A 16,077-nucleotide genomic window follows, 5' to 3' on the forward strand; every position below is an offset into this window, starting at 1 on the left:
CCGCTGGGAAATTTTAACCTTTCTGTAAGACCTCTAGATGACATGAACCTCTAGTGGATAAAGGCTGACAAAAGGCAAATAAATGTTTCAGACTGAATTGAGGATAAAGTAAGGTCTACTGCTCCTAGTAGATGTAAGCTTCATGTGGATTTATCTACCACAGAAAAGCAAATCTACCTTCAAAATCCTTAATAAATATATATGTATTTTTTAAACTAAAAGTTACGTGTTCATTGCTGAACAGCAAAAGAAAAACATCTAAAACTCAATGTCTGGTAAAACAACCTACTTCAAAATATTTAGGAATTATGAAGTTACATGTAGTAATGGATATTTATTCTGTACCTTATGTAATAACAAACAGCACCTATGAAGTGAAATGTAAGATTGGACTTTCTAGCTTATTAGTTCTAAATATCAATGTGGCTTGCATTTCTACCAATAATTTTAACTGTATAAATGTTATTTTTATAAGAATATACTAAATTTTACACTTGATATTTCTTTACAATATCCTAGTTGAAAAGATTATCTTCACAAGATTCAAGGTTCTTTAAGTGGATAGTATTACAAAAAAGTGCAAATTGTGTAAGTATAATTTGTAACTTTGTGACCAGAACACTATCTAACACAGATATGTACTTATTAATTTTGTTTTAACAAAATCACTCAGACTGCATCCTCCCAGAGGAAGAGAAGAACAATCATCAATGGCAAATGGCATTTGCAGTGAAGCAGCACCAAGAGCCAGCTTCACGCTGGGGAGGGAACGCTACACCTCCTTCTGATTTCCAGTGCTCTACACTAGCAATCCCCAACCTTTTTGGCACTCGGGACCAGTTTTGTGGAAGACAACTTTTCCAAGGACCAGGGTGTGGGGATGGTTTTGGGAAGAAACTGTTTCACTTCAGCTCATCAGGTATTAGAGTCTCATAAGGAGCATGTAACCTAGATCCTTTGCATGTGCAGTTCACAATAGGGTTCGAGCTCCGATGAGAATCTAATGCCACTGCTGATCAGACAGTAAGTGAAACTGGTGGTAATGCTCGCTTGCCTGCCATTCATTTCCTGCTATGCAGCCTGGTTCCTAACAGGCCATGGACAGGTACTGATCTGCTGCCCTGGGGTTGGGGACCTCTGCTCTACACATTCAGAGAAATTTCTCTAGTAATGAACTGTAGAAATGGTCCCTGAAAGCATTGTCTTTACTTACTAATTTTTGTTGAATAAATCAATACATCCTTATATTTGTGGTTGAACAGTCAGTGAATAATTAAGTACTTGGCATTTTCACTGCTAAGTATTATATGCTGTTAGGATACAAAAAAGAATAAAGTGTGGCCCTTGTTTCCAGTTCGGAGCAAAACCATATAGACATGAAAAGATTTGATGAGGAATAGCTTTTAAAAAATATTAATCAGTATAAATAATAGATGAATTTTACATTTCTTATCTTTTCTTCCCATTCATCATTACATTAGTTGTCATTATTATTTATGTTCATGTAAATGAATTAGTTCATGTATCAGATGTAGTCTTTGATTTTAAAAGGTTCTAGTTGGGCCCTACTAGTTGTAATCCTAGACTGTATGCACAAGTGAAAAATGGTATGTACTATATACAAGTAAGTGAAAAAAATACTTTTCCTGGATATTCTAAAGTTAGACTTCATAACTGAGGATGCTTCGGGAGAGGCTTAGGCCAGCTCATTCTTAGATGAAGAATATTCAACTTATAGGGAGAAAATAAATATTTCAAACCTTGGTAGCCTAGAAGTAAAGCAGGCTAGAAAACTTGGTTTTCTTTCTGTGTTTTTAATCTAAATTTCAAACCTGGATATGACCACGTTGATGTGAGTAGAGATCAAGCATTTATATGGCAAGCAAAGAAATCAAGAGTCATTTGTCCATGTGTTGAGGACCCCACCTGTGGCAAGTATTCCTTGTATTAAGGATAGGGAGGGAAAGAGGTTGTTCTTCAGGCAGTTGCACCCACAATTCAGGACTAATGCACCTTGCTGTGTAAATATCTGAAAAGCACCAATTATTAGAAATGAGCTGTGACTATTAATTACCCATGGTGACAAATTACTCATGGTGACCTACATAAAGTTTTAAAACCTATTTAACCACAGCAGCACTTTTTCTCCTTAAAGATAGTGTTGCATGGTGGACCGGGTGGATGGAGAGGAGCCACGAGTTCTCCTTTGAACTGTGGTCCTCAATCATTTTTTTCTAACCCAAAACATGAGCATCTGACACATGGCCATCAGTGAAAATGAATGTCAATGGCAGTAATTTCTAGTAGGAAAAAGGAAAGAAATTATACTTTCTCAGGGAGGTGAATCAGATTCTGAGGCAGGTGTATGTAGTTTGAAAAAGTTCATTCTTGCCCAGGGGATTCTGATGCACCATGCCTCCCTCTAATTCAATAGGAATCCTGCCTTAATTTCATCCACAGTTAAAAAAAAAAGAAGAAAAAAATCCAACATAGGGAGGGTGGAGAACATAAATTAAATCTCTGTGGTCATATTCTGAGTTATACTGGATACTAAAACTGAGATGAATGTACACATATAAAAAAATAACATGGGATGGAGGAAAAACATAACTAAAATAGGAAAGTAAATAATAGCCTGACTATATATGGTCTAACAAATACCCGACTGTGGGAGGTATGTTGGCATTTGTCAGTAATCAGCGTATGGATTACTAAACAAGCCAGCATGATTTCTGTCATGTGTGACAGGTTAATCAAGAACACTGTATGAGCAATTGGATGATTCTGTGAAGTATATAAAGATTTTTTTATTTATTCTGTGGTACCATTGATTTCTTTAAGATATTCTCAAAAATTTTTGGTTAAATTATATTTGTTTTGATCATTAAAATATTTTATAAGGACACTTTCCCCTTTTAAAGTTAGGAAAGTGCCAGTAAAAATTATACAACTATATTTGACAGTAATTCAATAGTTTGTATAACTTCTCTTTCTGCAATAAAGTGGTAATATGCAGATATTGTAGAACTGCCCCAGGGAAAAGTTTGTAATACTAGGAGATTTCTGAGCTCATTTGGATTTATCCCGAGGAATAAAATTGAATCATTGTGAAATATCAGACAATTCACTGAATGATTTCATCTTACTATAAGATTCCTCACCAGAGCATTTCATCCAATTCTTGGCTGATGTTATTATTTGAGTGACATTGAGAAGGGAAATGAAACAAATTCCTTTTTGTATATTTATGGACCAGACAAGACAGGTCTCTGAGAAAAATAAGAAATTTTGACAACTACAGCTATGTATACATTAAATGCCAACATTCTGGAAATAACACACCTCACACTAGAGACTTTCTTAAAAGTCTACATCATTTAAATCTCTAAATATTTATGGTAACTTATTAGTAATTACCACATAGCAAGCTTTCATTTTTATAAGTTTTTATTTGGCTTTTTAATCATTCAATTCAGAGTACATTCTGGTTACTGGCACTATTGCATTCTTACAGTGCAAAGATGATTGATATTTATTAAATAGCTCAGAGGTACCATAAAAATTAAGTTCTCTATGTCATCAAAGAAACATAAAACTGTGTTAAAAATAATTGTGTAAAATATGCTTTATTTATTTTTTATTTTGAAAATTACAATTTTTATAAGATACTTAACTGGAATTCTCTTCTTCTCAACTATATCATATAATGCAATATGCTGTGTTGATTTGAATTACTGTATATATTCTTATTAGTTACTTTTAGTTCAAAATGACTTTGATCTTGCATGTTGATAACAGTACAAAATGTGAGGTATTCACTTTGAAATAAGAGAATGGAGGTTATTAGGACTAGCATAGCTCTTATAATGAATTGAATAAATATTCATAAAAACTCAATAAATGTTGTATTGCATGATTCTAGAAGTGTTGGAAGTGTTTTATATATATAACTAAAAGGAATATAGGTTTATCATATTCTATGGTGATTTTCTTCTTTTTGAATATCTCTATAAAACCTCCTTTACTTATTTCAGAAACAAGGCGTAAATGTAATCATATATATTAGTGCCATTGAAGATTGATACCATATCAAGGGGAAAAAAATCTTGTTAAAACACATTTTTTTTTTTTTTTTTTTTTTTTTGAGGATGGAGTCTCGCTCTGTTGCCCAGGCTGGAGTGCAATGGCGCCATCTCGGCTCACTGCAAGCTCCGCCTCCCAGGTTTACACCATTCTCCTGTGTCAGCCTCCCTAGTAGCTGGGACTGCAGGCGCCCGCCACCATGCCCGGCTAATTTTTTGTATTTTTAGTAGAGACAGGGTTTCACCGTGTTGGCCAGGATGGTCTCGATCTTCTTACCTCGTGATCCACCTGCCTTAGCCTCCCAAAGTGCTGGGATTACAGGCATGAGCCACCGCGCCCAACCTTAAAACACGTTCTTTAAAGGAACGGTTAATATATCCCTTACACCACATACTAAAATTTGGTTAGCAATAATTGAGTGTGGTTTGTTTGGCAATATTTGGAGGATTAAAACAATACTTCATGTTTTAATAGTTTCTTCTTCAATATCTGAAGAACTTAGCATTAAATGGAAGACTTCACAATGTGGAATAAAAACTATCCAAATTTTCCACAAAATTAAACCTAGTTATACACAAGTACATATAAATAGTACATACAAATCACAACTATTCTCTCAACTTAGGCTAAGTTATGCTTTGGAAACAGGTAACCCTGAAATCTTAGTCGATCAGGATAACAAACTTTATTTCTTGTCTTACTGTTTAACATGGGCTAGCTTTTCCTTTGCTCTATTTCATCTTCTCTCGAGATGAGCCTGGCTCAGTGGTTCTCTCTGGGATATTGCTGGTCTCAAAGCAGAGGAGAAAAAAATGACAAACCATGACCTTTAAACTTTAAGGTTGAGCTCTGAAGAAACACACATCTTTTCTGTGTATTTCATATTTGTGTCTGAGTTAAATAGCTTGGGGATGAATAATCCTCCCACAGTGAGAGTCATTGGTGGGGAAAAGCAACAAATATTTTAAACAATAATACAATCTAATAGATATATTTCTCATTAATCTTCATTAAGGAATTGATAAGCAATTATTACTCCAGGTATGGTTAAATATGATTTAATTCATATTAATATGTAATTTTGTTTTGTGAGTCTTATGCTTTTACTGCCTCGCTGGCACATAGCTGATCAAAACAATTTTTTTCTTACTGTAGAAAACTCTAGAACCCTGTATATATAGCTACCCTAAGTGTATTTTGTTCAAGAAATGCTTAATAACTCATATATTTATGAATATGACAAAGCTCCTATCCCCCAGAAGCTCAGAGTTTAGTTGATGAAATAATTATGTTGAATATCACGATCACAATAAAATGGAAATGTGAATTATTTATGGAATTTTAAAAATATTATAAAATGTGCTTTATATAGATTTTCTCATTTAATACAACAATGCTACCTGGTAGATATCAATACTTTTGTTCCTGTTTTACAAATGAAGGAACAGGCTTCGGGTTATTAAGTAACGTGCCCAAGCTCATGTAGCTATGTGCAACTCGAACTACGTTAGCTGCTCTATAGCCTAAACTCTCTTCAGAGACACTGTCAGCTCCTATTTTTATTTCTCTAAAAATGTCCTATTTTCATTCTGTGTGATCCTGAAGTTATTGTCTACTTTGCGGTCAGTGTCTGGGTTTTTGACAATGTTGAGGACTATTTTCTATTTTGATTTGATGAGAACCTTCTCTTTTTTTTTTTTTTTTTTTTGAGGCGGAGTCTCGCTCTGTCGCCCAGACTGGAGTGCAGTGGCGCAATCTCGGCTCACTGCAAGCTCCGCCTGCGGGGTTCACGCCATTCTCCTGCCTCAGCCTCCCAAGTAGCTGGGACTACAGGCGCCCGCCACCTCGCCCGGCTAGTTTTTTGTATTTTTAGTAGAGACGGGGTTTCACCATGTTAGCCAGGATGGTCTCTCGATCTCCTGACCTCGTGATCCGCCCGTCTCGGCCTCCCAAAGTGCTGGGATTACAGGCTTGAGCCACCGCGCCCGGCCGAGAACCTTCTCTTTTAAGGTCAAAGCTGAAATGTCCATTTCTCTGGGCAAGACATGGGAGATATATCACCCCCTATGTGTCTTTACTCAAATTTTTCAGTGGTAGCAGTTTAGAACTCTTTCACCATTTATCCACTTCAAAGTGATATTAGCTATTGCTGCATAGAGTGTAATCTACTTGTCTAATTAATAAAACAATTGTATAATTTTCTGTTGGTCTTTGTCAAGCACTCATGCTGTGGATTACTGATCAAAACTGAAAAACTCAAAACTATTTTTATAAATTCTGATGACTTGAGGGCCATAATAATTGCCTTTATATATTTTTTAAAAGTTGAACTATATTTTTCTATCTAATTATAGAGAGTAAATTAGGAGGTAGCTACAAGAAACTAAATCTTAAATATATGAAAGTTTTTATTTTATTTTTTAATATATAAGAGCTTTTTGCCAGAAAAAAATGAACACTTTTGGAGGTGGAGAGTTTTTTTGTTTGTGTGTTTTGTCATTGTAGATGTCAAGTACCATCTAGATATCTACATTGTAGAGATATCATGGAGTTAATTCTAGCATTAGACAAAACTCAAAAGATATTGGCAGTCTTTGCTTGCAGACTCTGCTTTTCATTCCTGAAGCACAACTCAGATCCCACGCCCTTATTCTCATAAGGCAAATTTACTTACAAAACACACATGAATAATGGAGATTTTAATGAAGATTTCTGGGGATGAGAAAGGAGAAAATGTATGTTACCAGCCACATAGCAAGGAACTTTATGAAATTTTCATTACATACTTTGTGTTTCCAAATCCTTTCCTCAGCTTTCACCTGCCAGGATGTTTTCAGCTCTCTATGCCTTCCATCCTTATTCATTCAGGCTCCTTAATTTTCATGGATCTCATTCTTCTCAATTGAATGTCAACAAATATTCTCTGCAAGACTCTATCCTCCTTTTGAAATCAGAGCACTATAGCTCTTTATTATTTCTTCTGTCTTGTATATTTCTAGTCTCTTCACCCTGCTGTACTAACAAGCACTCACTGGCTAACAATATCCACTCTTTCTTGAACTCGGGGGATTATTAAGAATAAATACAACTTTCCCCATGATATTAATACATATATGCATACTTACATGTATCTTGAGATTAGAATGTCTTAAACATTGATGAAGATATCATTTGGATTAAGAAGACTGCAAGTACAAAAAACATTATTTCTGCTGTCAATAAGTTTAAAATTTTGCATATATATATATTTTTTGTACTTGGATTAAATAATGCATGCATAGAGGGAAAACAGAAGATTTGACACTAGCATTCCATTATCATGTTGTCACAAATATAGCGTATTTTTTAAAAAAAAAATAAGATGTACCTTCCTTTTTTTTTTCATGTACAATATAACCAAAGTTTCTGGAAGTCACAAATAAAACATGCATGTAGAGAAAATTGGACTCCTTTTTCTCTTGTTTATATTTAACACAGGATAACATGGCTCTTACTACATCCTTTGTGGTAACAAGTTCTTGGTATTTTGGCAGCTGCTGAAGTTGCCTCACTTTTTTCTTATCTTCTCCCTCTGTTGTTCCAAAGTTCTTAATTGAAGGACAACCTGCAAGGCCACAGAGAAATGGTTTCTGTAAGTAATTGATACTCCAAGAATTCTGAATTGCACAGATGAGTTAGACACCCCAAGAAAAAAACAAAAAACAAAAAACTTCCCAGAAAGTAAGAGGAAATGAAATGTTTAGAGAGAAAGAGTATGTGAGTTGGATTTAAAGGGAAAAAAATGAAGATAGAAGCTTCTGCCTTCCCTCTTTTTCTTTCAAGCTCTTTTAAATATACATTAACAATTCTCAGTTTTACCTTATAATATTGGGGCAAAGTCATAGCCATTAAAAAAAAAAAAAAAGCAAAACCCACAATTTCCTTTGAAAAGCAGTGCCACTTTTAATTTTTAAAACATCTCATGTTTATGTTTATATGAAGTATTGAATGTATCCTACAGTTTCTTATGTATCTTGTAATTCTACCAGTCTGATGTTTTTCTACCTCAAGATTCAGGTAATGTGCAAAAAAGCATAATGAAGTAGTTTTATTAAAAAAGAAAAGTATTAAAAAAGGAAAGTATTATGATATTTGCAAAGTGACAGAATTAAAAAATAATAACATGACTCCTAAAACTTAGATGTCCTCTTATTTGTTTCATGTTTCATGAAATGAAAATACCCCAGAAATGCCATGGGATAATGTTCTATCCCCTGAAGACTATTATATATGACCTTCATACAACAGATGTATAATCTTCATTCTTTAATTTTTAGTATATCCACAATTATATTATTTTGCTCTCTAATATACAGATTTATTTTATTTTCCATTGTAGAAACTTACCTTCTTAGCCTTTAGGCATTTTGGGAACATGTGGTTTCATTAAACTCTGTTTATTATAAATATGTCCATGGTAGTTAATATTTTTGTTACCTTGTGACATTCTCATTTTCTTTTCTAATTAGATGGTAAACTATTCAAAATCAAAATAAAAACTCATACAAAATTCTAGCATTCTAGCTTTTTTATTTTATTTTTTTTTAAACCAGGGGTGAGCTGTTAAATAAATTATTAATTTGTTTAGGACATAAAAGTGAGTTCAATAAACTTAAAAATAAACTGGAATGGTTGATGCTGATAGTAAATAACAGCATTAAGCAATCTTAATTTTAGAAAACTTAAGGAAATAAAGTGCACCCTTTTAATTATTTAGTAACTTACATTGCTACAAAATTGTTTGTGATGAGTTAGGGAATCCCAGTACAGATTCTTAGAACATTTTGGGATTAAAGAAGAGAGTTTGTCTGCAATAAGGAATGTCTCATGTTAGTGTTTTATAGTATTTTTATATTGTATATGCACTGCTTTTAGTGTTCTATATATGCAATGCAAATATCAACAGTTAAATATAGATTTCATGGTGAATTTCTTCAGTAAAACATCAGTGTCCCAAACTCTGAGGGACTGAAATATTTTGTATAAGTTTATTTTCTATGTCTTTGAGGCTTAGTAATTATGATGATATCTAAAACTGTTATATGCATTTAAGTCTATTTGATACATGATGAAATTTTGAATTGTTTTTCATTTTGGACTATATTGAACATAAATTGATATTTAATTTCAGTCTTACACTGCAAACATTCCACTTTATTTGGTACTTTTGGAGCTTTTAGATGTAAATCTAGATTGGCTTAGTCCTGTGAACCCATTGGTGAGGGCTTGATACCGTCTCTGGCTTTAAATCTTTGTGAGTAATTGTTTAACATAAAAATTATTGAAGCATTATTTTTTTTTAAGTTATTGACTCTGCTAGGTAGAATGATCAGACATCATAAAAATGAATCTGTTTTAACTAAATTATAAGACATTAAGAAATTGTATATATGCATTCAGAGTGCCTGGCACATAATACGTGTTGGAGTAATTTGTTTACAAAATGAGCACTTGAAAGCATGAGTAAAACAAACCTATTCTGTAGAAATACTTTAACCATTTTTCTTCCGTGCTATTTTCAAGTCATATATAGATATCCATTTCTTTTAGGCAGTTGCTGCAATTTTTTATACATATATTTTGCCTTTTATTAAAAGCATATTGCTTTGATGTGTTGCTTATTTTTAAACTACAATACAGGGTATGTGATTATTATACAGTTTTATAGTTTATTTTATTGTACACTTATTCGTTTACTCAGAATTTATTATTTTCTACATGCCTGACCCTTTGTTAGGAGGAAAAGATACAAAGATAAATAAGACATACCTTCAATGAGTGAAACAGAAAGCTACATGTTTTAAAACAATCTGTAATATACATGCTATGTAAAACACAGAGTATGTTTTGGGAGATCAGAGGAAGAGTTTCTTTATGGAATAGGGTCACACACCGGGGCCTATTGTGGGGAGGGGAGGGGGGGTGACATTGGGAGTTATACCTGATGTAAATGACGAGCTGATGGGTGCTGACGAGTTGATGGGTGCAGCACACCAACATGGCACATGTATACATATGTAACAAACCTGCACGTTGTGCACTTGTACCCTAGAACTTAAAGTATAATAATAAAAAAAAAAATTTCCTGGGAAAAATGGAAGACAAAAAATAAATCCCAGCTTCTGAGGACTGAGTAAGCACAAACATGGAGATAAGCAGAGAAGCAGACGTGATGGACACTATAAAGAATCAGGTCTAAGTTTGAAGGAGGAAGCATAAATATAAGAGACTTTAAAGAGGTAAAGAAACCCTGGACTTCCAAGAGAATATGGGAGAGGGAGCCTGAGTGGAGACTTGTTTCTTTCTATAAACTGTGGACCCAGGGTGTTCAGAGAGATTTGCCTGAGACATAGCCTAGTAGAATGACATGAAATGTTCTGTAGAATACTGGAGAGGTTCTGTTCTTCAAGCTTTATCATATTTCTATATCTTCTAGTTACAAAATTTAATGAAATTGTAGTCTTTTGATATAAATTCAAAAGGAGTTATATACATTGCAAAGAGAGCCCTCCCCAGCCCTTCCCTCTTTGTTGGACAGTTTGACATTCCTCTCAGCCTTCACATGAATTCAAATTCTGGTGTTCATCTAAGTTGGCAAGAGCCTTGGAAGCAAGGGAGTGTGCAGGTGGAATGATGGTGGGGGCACTCTTTTTCATGATTACATGTTAATATGCTTTGTCTTGTTGGCTTTGGAGGATTTACATCACTGGAGCATTTATTTAGGAGCATTTACATCTCATTGCAGCTTTACAACTACCTTTATCTCTTATTGTTTTTTCTTGCTTCCTGCTGGGAACCTCCTGTGAAGTTCAGTTGATTCTTTAGCTGCATGAGTTTAAACTAGGCTGGTCCACTTTTAGGTGGATTTTATTCCACCGCTGCCATCGCAGAGAGAGCAAAACCAATCCCTCTTCTTGCTTCTCATCCTCAGGCTGCTCAACGTGAAGACAACGAGGATAAAGACTTTTATGATGATTCACTTCGTTGATAAATAATATATTTTCTCTTCCTTACAATTTTCTTAACCCTTTCTTTTCTCTAGCTTACTTTATTATAAGAATACATTATATACTACATACACAAAATGTGTGTTAATTGACTTTATGTTATTGGTAAGTCAACAGTAAGCTATCAATAGTTAAGTTTTTGGGAAGTCAAAATTATATGTGAGTTTTTGACTGCTCTGGGAGTGGTGGGGCTCGGTGCCCCCAGCCCTTGCATTATTCAAGAGTCAACTGTTTGTGTCTAATGAAATACTGAAAAGTGCTTGTTATAATAATGAATTTATACGTAGATGAACACATGAAATAATACTGTTTATTTTCCAAGTCCTGGAAAATTTTAGACTAGAACGTAAGCTTCTAATTGCCTGCCCACTTTTATTCTCCCTCAAGTTACTGTTTTTTTTTTTTTTTTTTTTTCCGATTGTGAACAGTTTATTATTTTCTATACTCTGGAACGTTTATGTCAAAAGTGAACAGTTTATGGTAATTAAAGTTTGTGATTTAAGATCTATGGCCTATCAGGATTCCACAACCATTTGTAAATTATCCTGATTCTTTTCCTTGAGTTCTTACATTGTTCTTTTTTTTCTTTTTCTTTTTCTAATTTAAGCTCTGGGATACATGTGCAGAACGTGCAGGTTTGTTACATAGGTATACACATGCCATGGTGGTTTGCTGCACCCATCAATCCATCATCTACACTAGGTATTTCTCCTAATGCTATCCCTCCCCTAGCCCCTCACCCCTGGACAGGCCCCAGTGTGTGATGTTCCCCTCCCTGTGTCCATGTGTTCTCATTGTTCAACTCCCACTTATGACTGAGAACATGCAGCGTTTGGTTTTGTGTTCCCGTGTTAGTTTGCTGAGAATGATGGTTTCCAGCTTCATCCATGTCCCTACAAAGGACACGAACTCATCCTTTTTTACAGCTACATCGTATTCCATGGTGTATATTTGCCACATTTTCTTTATCCTGTCTGTCATTGATGGGCATTTGGATTGGTTCCAAGTCTTTGCTATTGTGAATAGTGCTGCAGTAAACATACGTGTGCATATGTCTTTATAGTAGAATGATTTATAATCCTTTGGGTATATACCCAGTAATGGGATGGCTGGGTCAAATGGTAATTCTAGTTCTAGATCCTTGAGGAACTGCCTGTTACGGGAAGTCAGGGACCCCGAACGGAGGGACCTCCAGAAGCCGTGGCAGAAGAATATAAATTGTGAAGATTTCATGGACGTTTATTAGTTCCCCAAATTAACATTTTTATAATTTCTTATGCCTGTATTTACTGCAGTCTCTGAACATAAATTGTGAAGATTTCATGGACACTTACCCCTTCCCCAATCAATATCCTTGTGATTTCCTATGCCTGTCTTTACTTTAATCTCTTAATCCCGTCATCTTCTTCGTAGGCTGAGGAGGATGAATGTCACCTCAGGATCCTGTGATGATTGTGTCAGCTACACAAATTGTTTGTAGAGCATGTGTGTTTGAACAGTATGAAATCTGGGCATCTTAAAAAAGAACAGGATAACAGCGATGTTCAGGAAACAAGAGATGTAACTTTGAATTGGCCACCCATGAGCCGGATGGAACAGAGCTATATTTCTCCTCTTTCAAAAGCAAATAGGAGAAATATCGCTGAATTCTTTTTCTCAGCAAAGAACATCCCTGAGAAAGAGAATGTGCCCTGAGGGTAGGCCTGTGAAAGGTCCCCTTAGAAGCGTGCAGTCTTTTATGGTCGAAGCCGAAGGGATGAAATAAGCCCCGACTCCTGTAGCGCTCCCAGGCTTATTAGGAGGAGGAAAATTCCCACCTAATACATTTTGGTCAGACAGGTTGTCTGCTCTCAAACCCTGTTTCCTGATGTTATCAACGACAATGGATGCCTGAAACTTCATTAGCAATTTTAATTTCACCTCATCCGGTGGTCCTGTGATCTTGCCCTGCCTCCATTTGCTTTGTGATATTTTATTATCTTGTGAAGTATGTGATCTTTGTGACCCACACCCTATTCGTGCGCTCCCTCCCCTTTTGAAAGTCACTAATAAAAAGTTGCTGGTTTTACAGCTTGGGGAACATCATGGATCCTGCCAATATGTGATGTCTCCCCCGGACACCCAGCTTTAAATTTCTCTCTCTTGTGCTCTTTCCCTTTATTTCTCAACCCAGCCGAGACACTTAGGAAATAGAAAAGAACCCACGTTAAACGTCTGGAGTGGGTTCTCCCGATAACTGCCACACTGTCTCCCACAATGGTTGAACTAATTTACACTCCCACCAACAACGTAAAAGCATTCCTATTTCTCCACATCCTTTCTAGTATCTGTTGTTTCCTGACTTTTTGATGATCACCATTCTAATTGGCGTGAGATGATATCTCATTGTGGTTTTGATTTGCATTTCTCTAATAACCAGTGATGGTGAGCTTTTTTTCATATGTTTACTGAGTGCATAAATGTCATCTTTTGAGAAGTTTTCATATTCACCCACTTTTTGAGGGAGTTGTTTGTTTTTTTCTTGTAAACTTGTTTACGTTCCTTTTAGATTCTGGATATTAGCCCTGTGTCAGATGCAAAAATTTTCTCCCATTCTGTAGGTTGTCTGTTCACTCTGATGATAGTTTCTTTTGCTGTGCAGAAGCTCTTTAGTTTAATTAGATCCCACTTGTCAATTTTGGCCATTGTTGCCATTGCTTTTGGTGTTTTAGTCATGAAGTCTTTGCCCATGCCTGTATATTCTTTGAGAAATTACCAGCTTGTTTATACATTTCTGTATATGAGTGAATCTAGGTATTCTCACATGCCTAGAAAACATTTAGTTTTCTTCTCTGTAAACTATTCATGTCCTATATATATTCTTCAATTCTACTATTCTTTCTCTCCCTCTTTTTTTTTTTTCCTTTGCTTTTCTCACTTTATAGACTTTAAAACTTTATATGTTAAGGAACGTAATCTTTTGCCACATGTATTTTCCTAGTTCGTGTTTAGTATTTTGAATTTTCTTATGATATTTTTACTTTTGTGGAACGAAATTTGTCAACCTCTTCTTTTGTAGCTTCTGGATTTTAAAGCCTGATTATATTCAAGATAGGCTCTTCAAAAGACAACTAGAAAAAATATATTAATCAAGTGAAGTTAATCTAATTAGTTGAATTAGTGCAGTAAGGCAGAATGCTAACTTGACAGAGTAAAGTAGTATCTCGAAATGTGGAAGCTAGGGCAGAGTAATTTATAGGGAGTGCCAGAATGGGTGAATTAAGGTGGGTCATTCAGGAGGAGATTTGCCTGAGATTGGGCAAAGTATATGACAAAAAAATTGCTTTGGATTGATGGGCATAACAAAATGAGGATCTTAAAGTGAGCCTTGGGAAACAAGCTGTCGTTCTTGATAAGTAAGTTCACAGTCTTATCTTTTAGGAGCTCTTATTTCCTGAAGAAAGAAGCTAAGATATTTTTGCCTGGTCTAAATATTGTTTAGTACAGAAACAGTAGATTTTGTCTATATTGTTTAATACAAGGATAGGGAATTATGGTAGGTTTACTTCTCAGTTATCAAGAAATTCTCCTGTTATATCTTTATTATTTTTATAAATATTTTTTATACCTGACTCTTTCTTGTTAATGTAGTTTATTTCGGTGAATTGTGTAAGATTTGTATATCTATCTTTGTTTTTGCAAAATTGCTACCTGGGATCTTGGTACTATTTATTGAATAATTTAATGTTTCTCCAATGATTTAAAATATCTTTATGAAAGATGATTTTTTTGTACATATTTGGCTCTATTTCTGTATTTTTACTTCTATTTCACTGATCTGCCTTTGCATGCTTTACTATGCCATTATTTAAATTATGGAAGCTTTGTATGTTTTGAAAGTTGCAAGCAGTCATTCTATCTCATTGCACTTCCTTTTCAGAGATTATTCTGGCTATTCCTAGCACTTTATTTTTCCACAGGAACTTTGGGATAAGCTGTTAGTTTAAATGAAATTATAGAATAGAATTAAAATAGTGTCTAATATTTTTTAAGAAAAATATTACTTGATATTTGTTGTGGAAATAGGTTAGTTTAGAAATCAGTTTAGGCCGGGCGTGGTGGCTCAAGCCTGTAATCCCAGCACTTTGGGAGGCCGAGACGGGCGGATCACAAGGTCAGGAGATCGAGACCATCCTGGCGAACACGGTGAAACCCCGTCTCTACCAAAAAGTACAAAAAACTAGCCGGGCGAGGTGGCGGGCGCCTGTGGTCCCAGCTACTCGGGAGGCTGAGGCAGGAGAATGGCGTGAACCCGGGAGGCGGAGCTTGCAGTGAGCTGAGATCCGGCCACTGCACTCCAGCCTGGGCGACAGAGCGAGACTCCGTCTCATAAAAAAAAAAAAAAAAAAAAAAAGAAATCAGTTTAGAAGAAATTGTTTAATTTTTCACAACAAAAGATAGCATCTAAGACCTTATATACTCTTCGGAGTGCCTTGAAATGTTCTTTATATAATACTGGCATAATTCCTTAAAACTTTAAATCTAACTTTAATGCCTTTTAATTTTGGCATAAAAATTAGGGCTTCTCTATAGCTATACCTATATGTTCAAATTCATTATGATTTCACTAATCAAAACTATTAAATTTATGTCAATTTTTTATCCTACTGTGGCTAGTAATTCTCTCATTGCTCGTGTAGTTTTTACTTTTGATTTTGAAGAAGCACTATTGTTTCATCTGCAAATAGTGTTAGTTTTACATCTCTTCACTTCACATACCTTTATTTTCTTGTCTAATTTAATTGGCTATTACCTTAAATACAACACTAAATAACAATGATGGCAGTGGGCATTGAGTTGTTCTCAACTTCTTTAGGAAGGAGTCTAGATTTTTCTCATTAAGCGTAATCCTGACTTTTAGGCACCATATTAGTGTTTTATAAAGTTAAGAATTTTTGTATTCCGGTTT

The 16,077-nt window shown here is 35.0% G+C and overlaps 1 pseudogene; it reads right to left on the reverse strand.

Moving 5' to 3' along the window:
- Nucleotides 1-664: 664 nt before the first annotated feature.
- On the reverse strand, nt 665-855 carry LOC117076914 (annotated as a pseudogene).
- Nucleotides 856-16,077: the final 15,222 nt, after the last annotated feature.

Source organism: Trachypithecus francoisi, unplaced genomic scaffold (genome assembly GCF_009764315.1).
Source record: "Trachypithecus francoisi isolate TF-2019V2 unplaced genomic scaffold, Tfra_2.0 Lachesis_group5, whole genome shotgun sequence".
Taxonomy (NCBI): Eukaryota; Metazoa; Chordata; class Mammalia; order Primates; family Cercopithecidae; genus Trachypithecus; species Trachypithecus francoisi.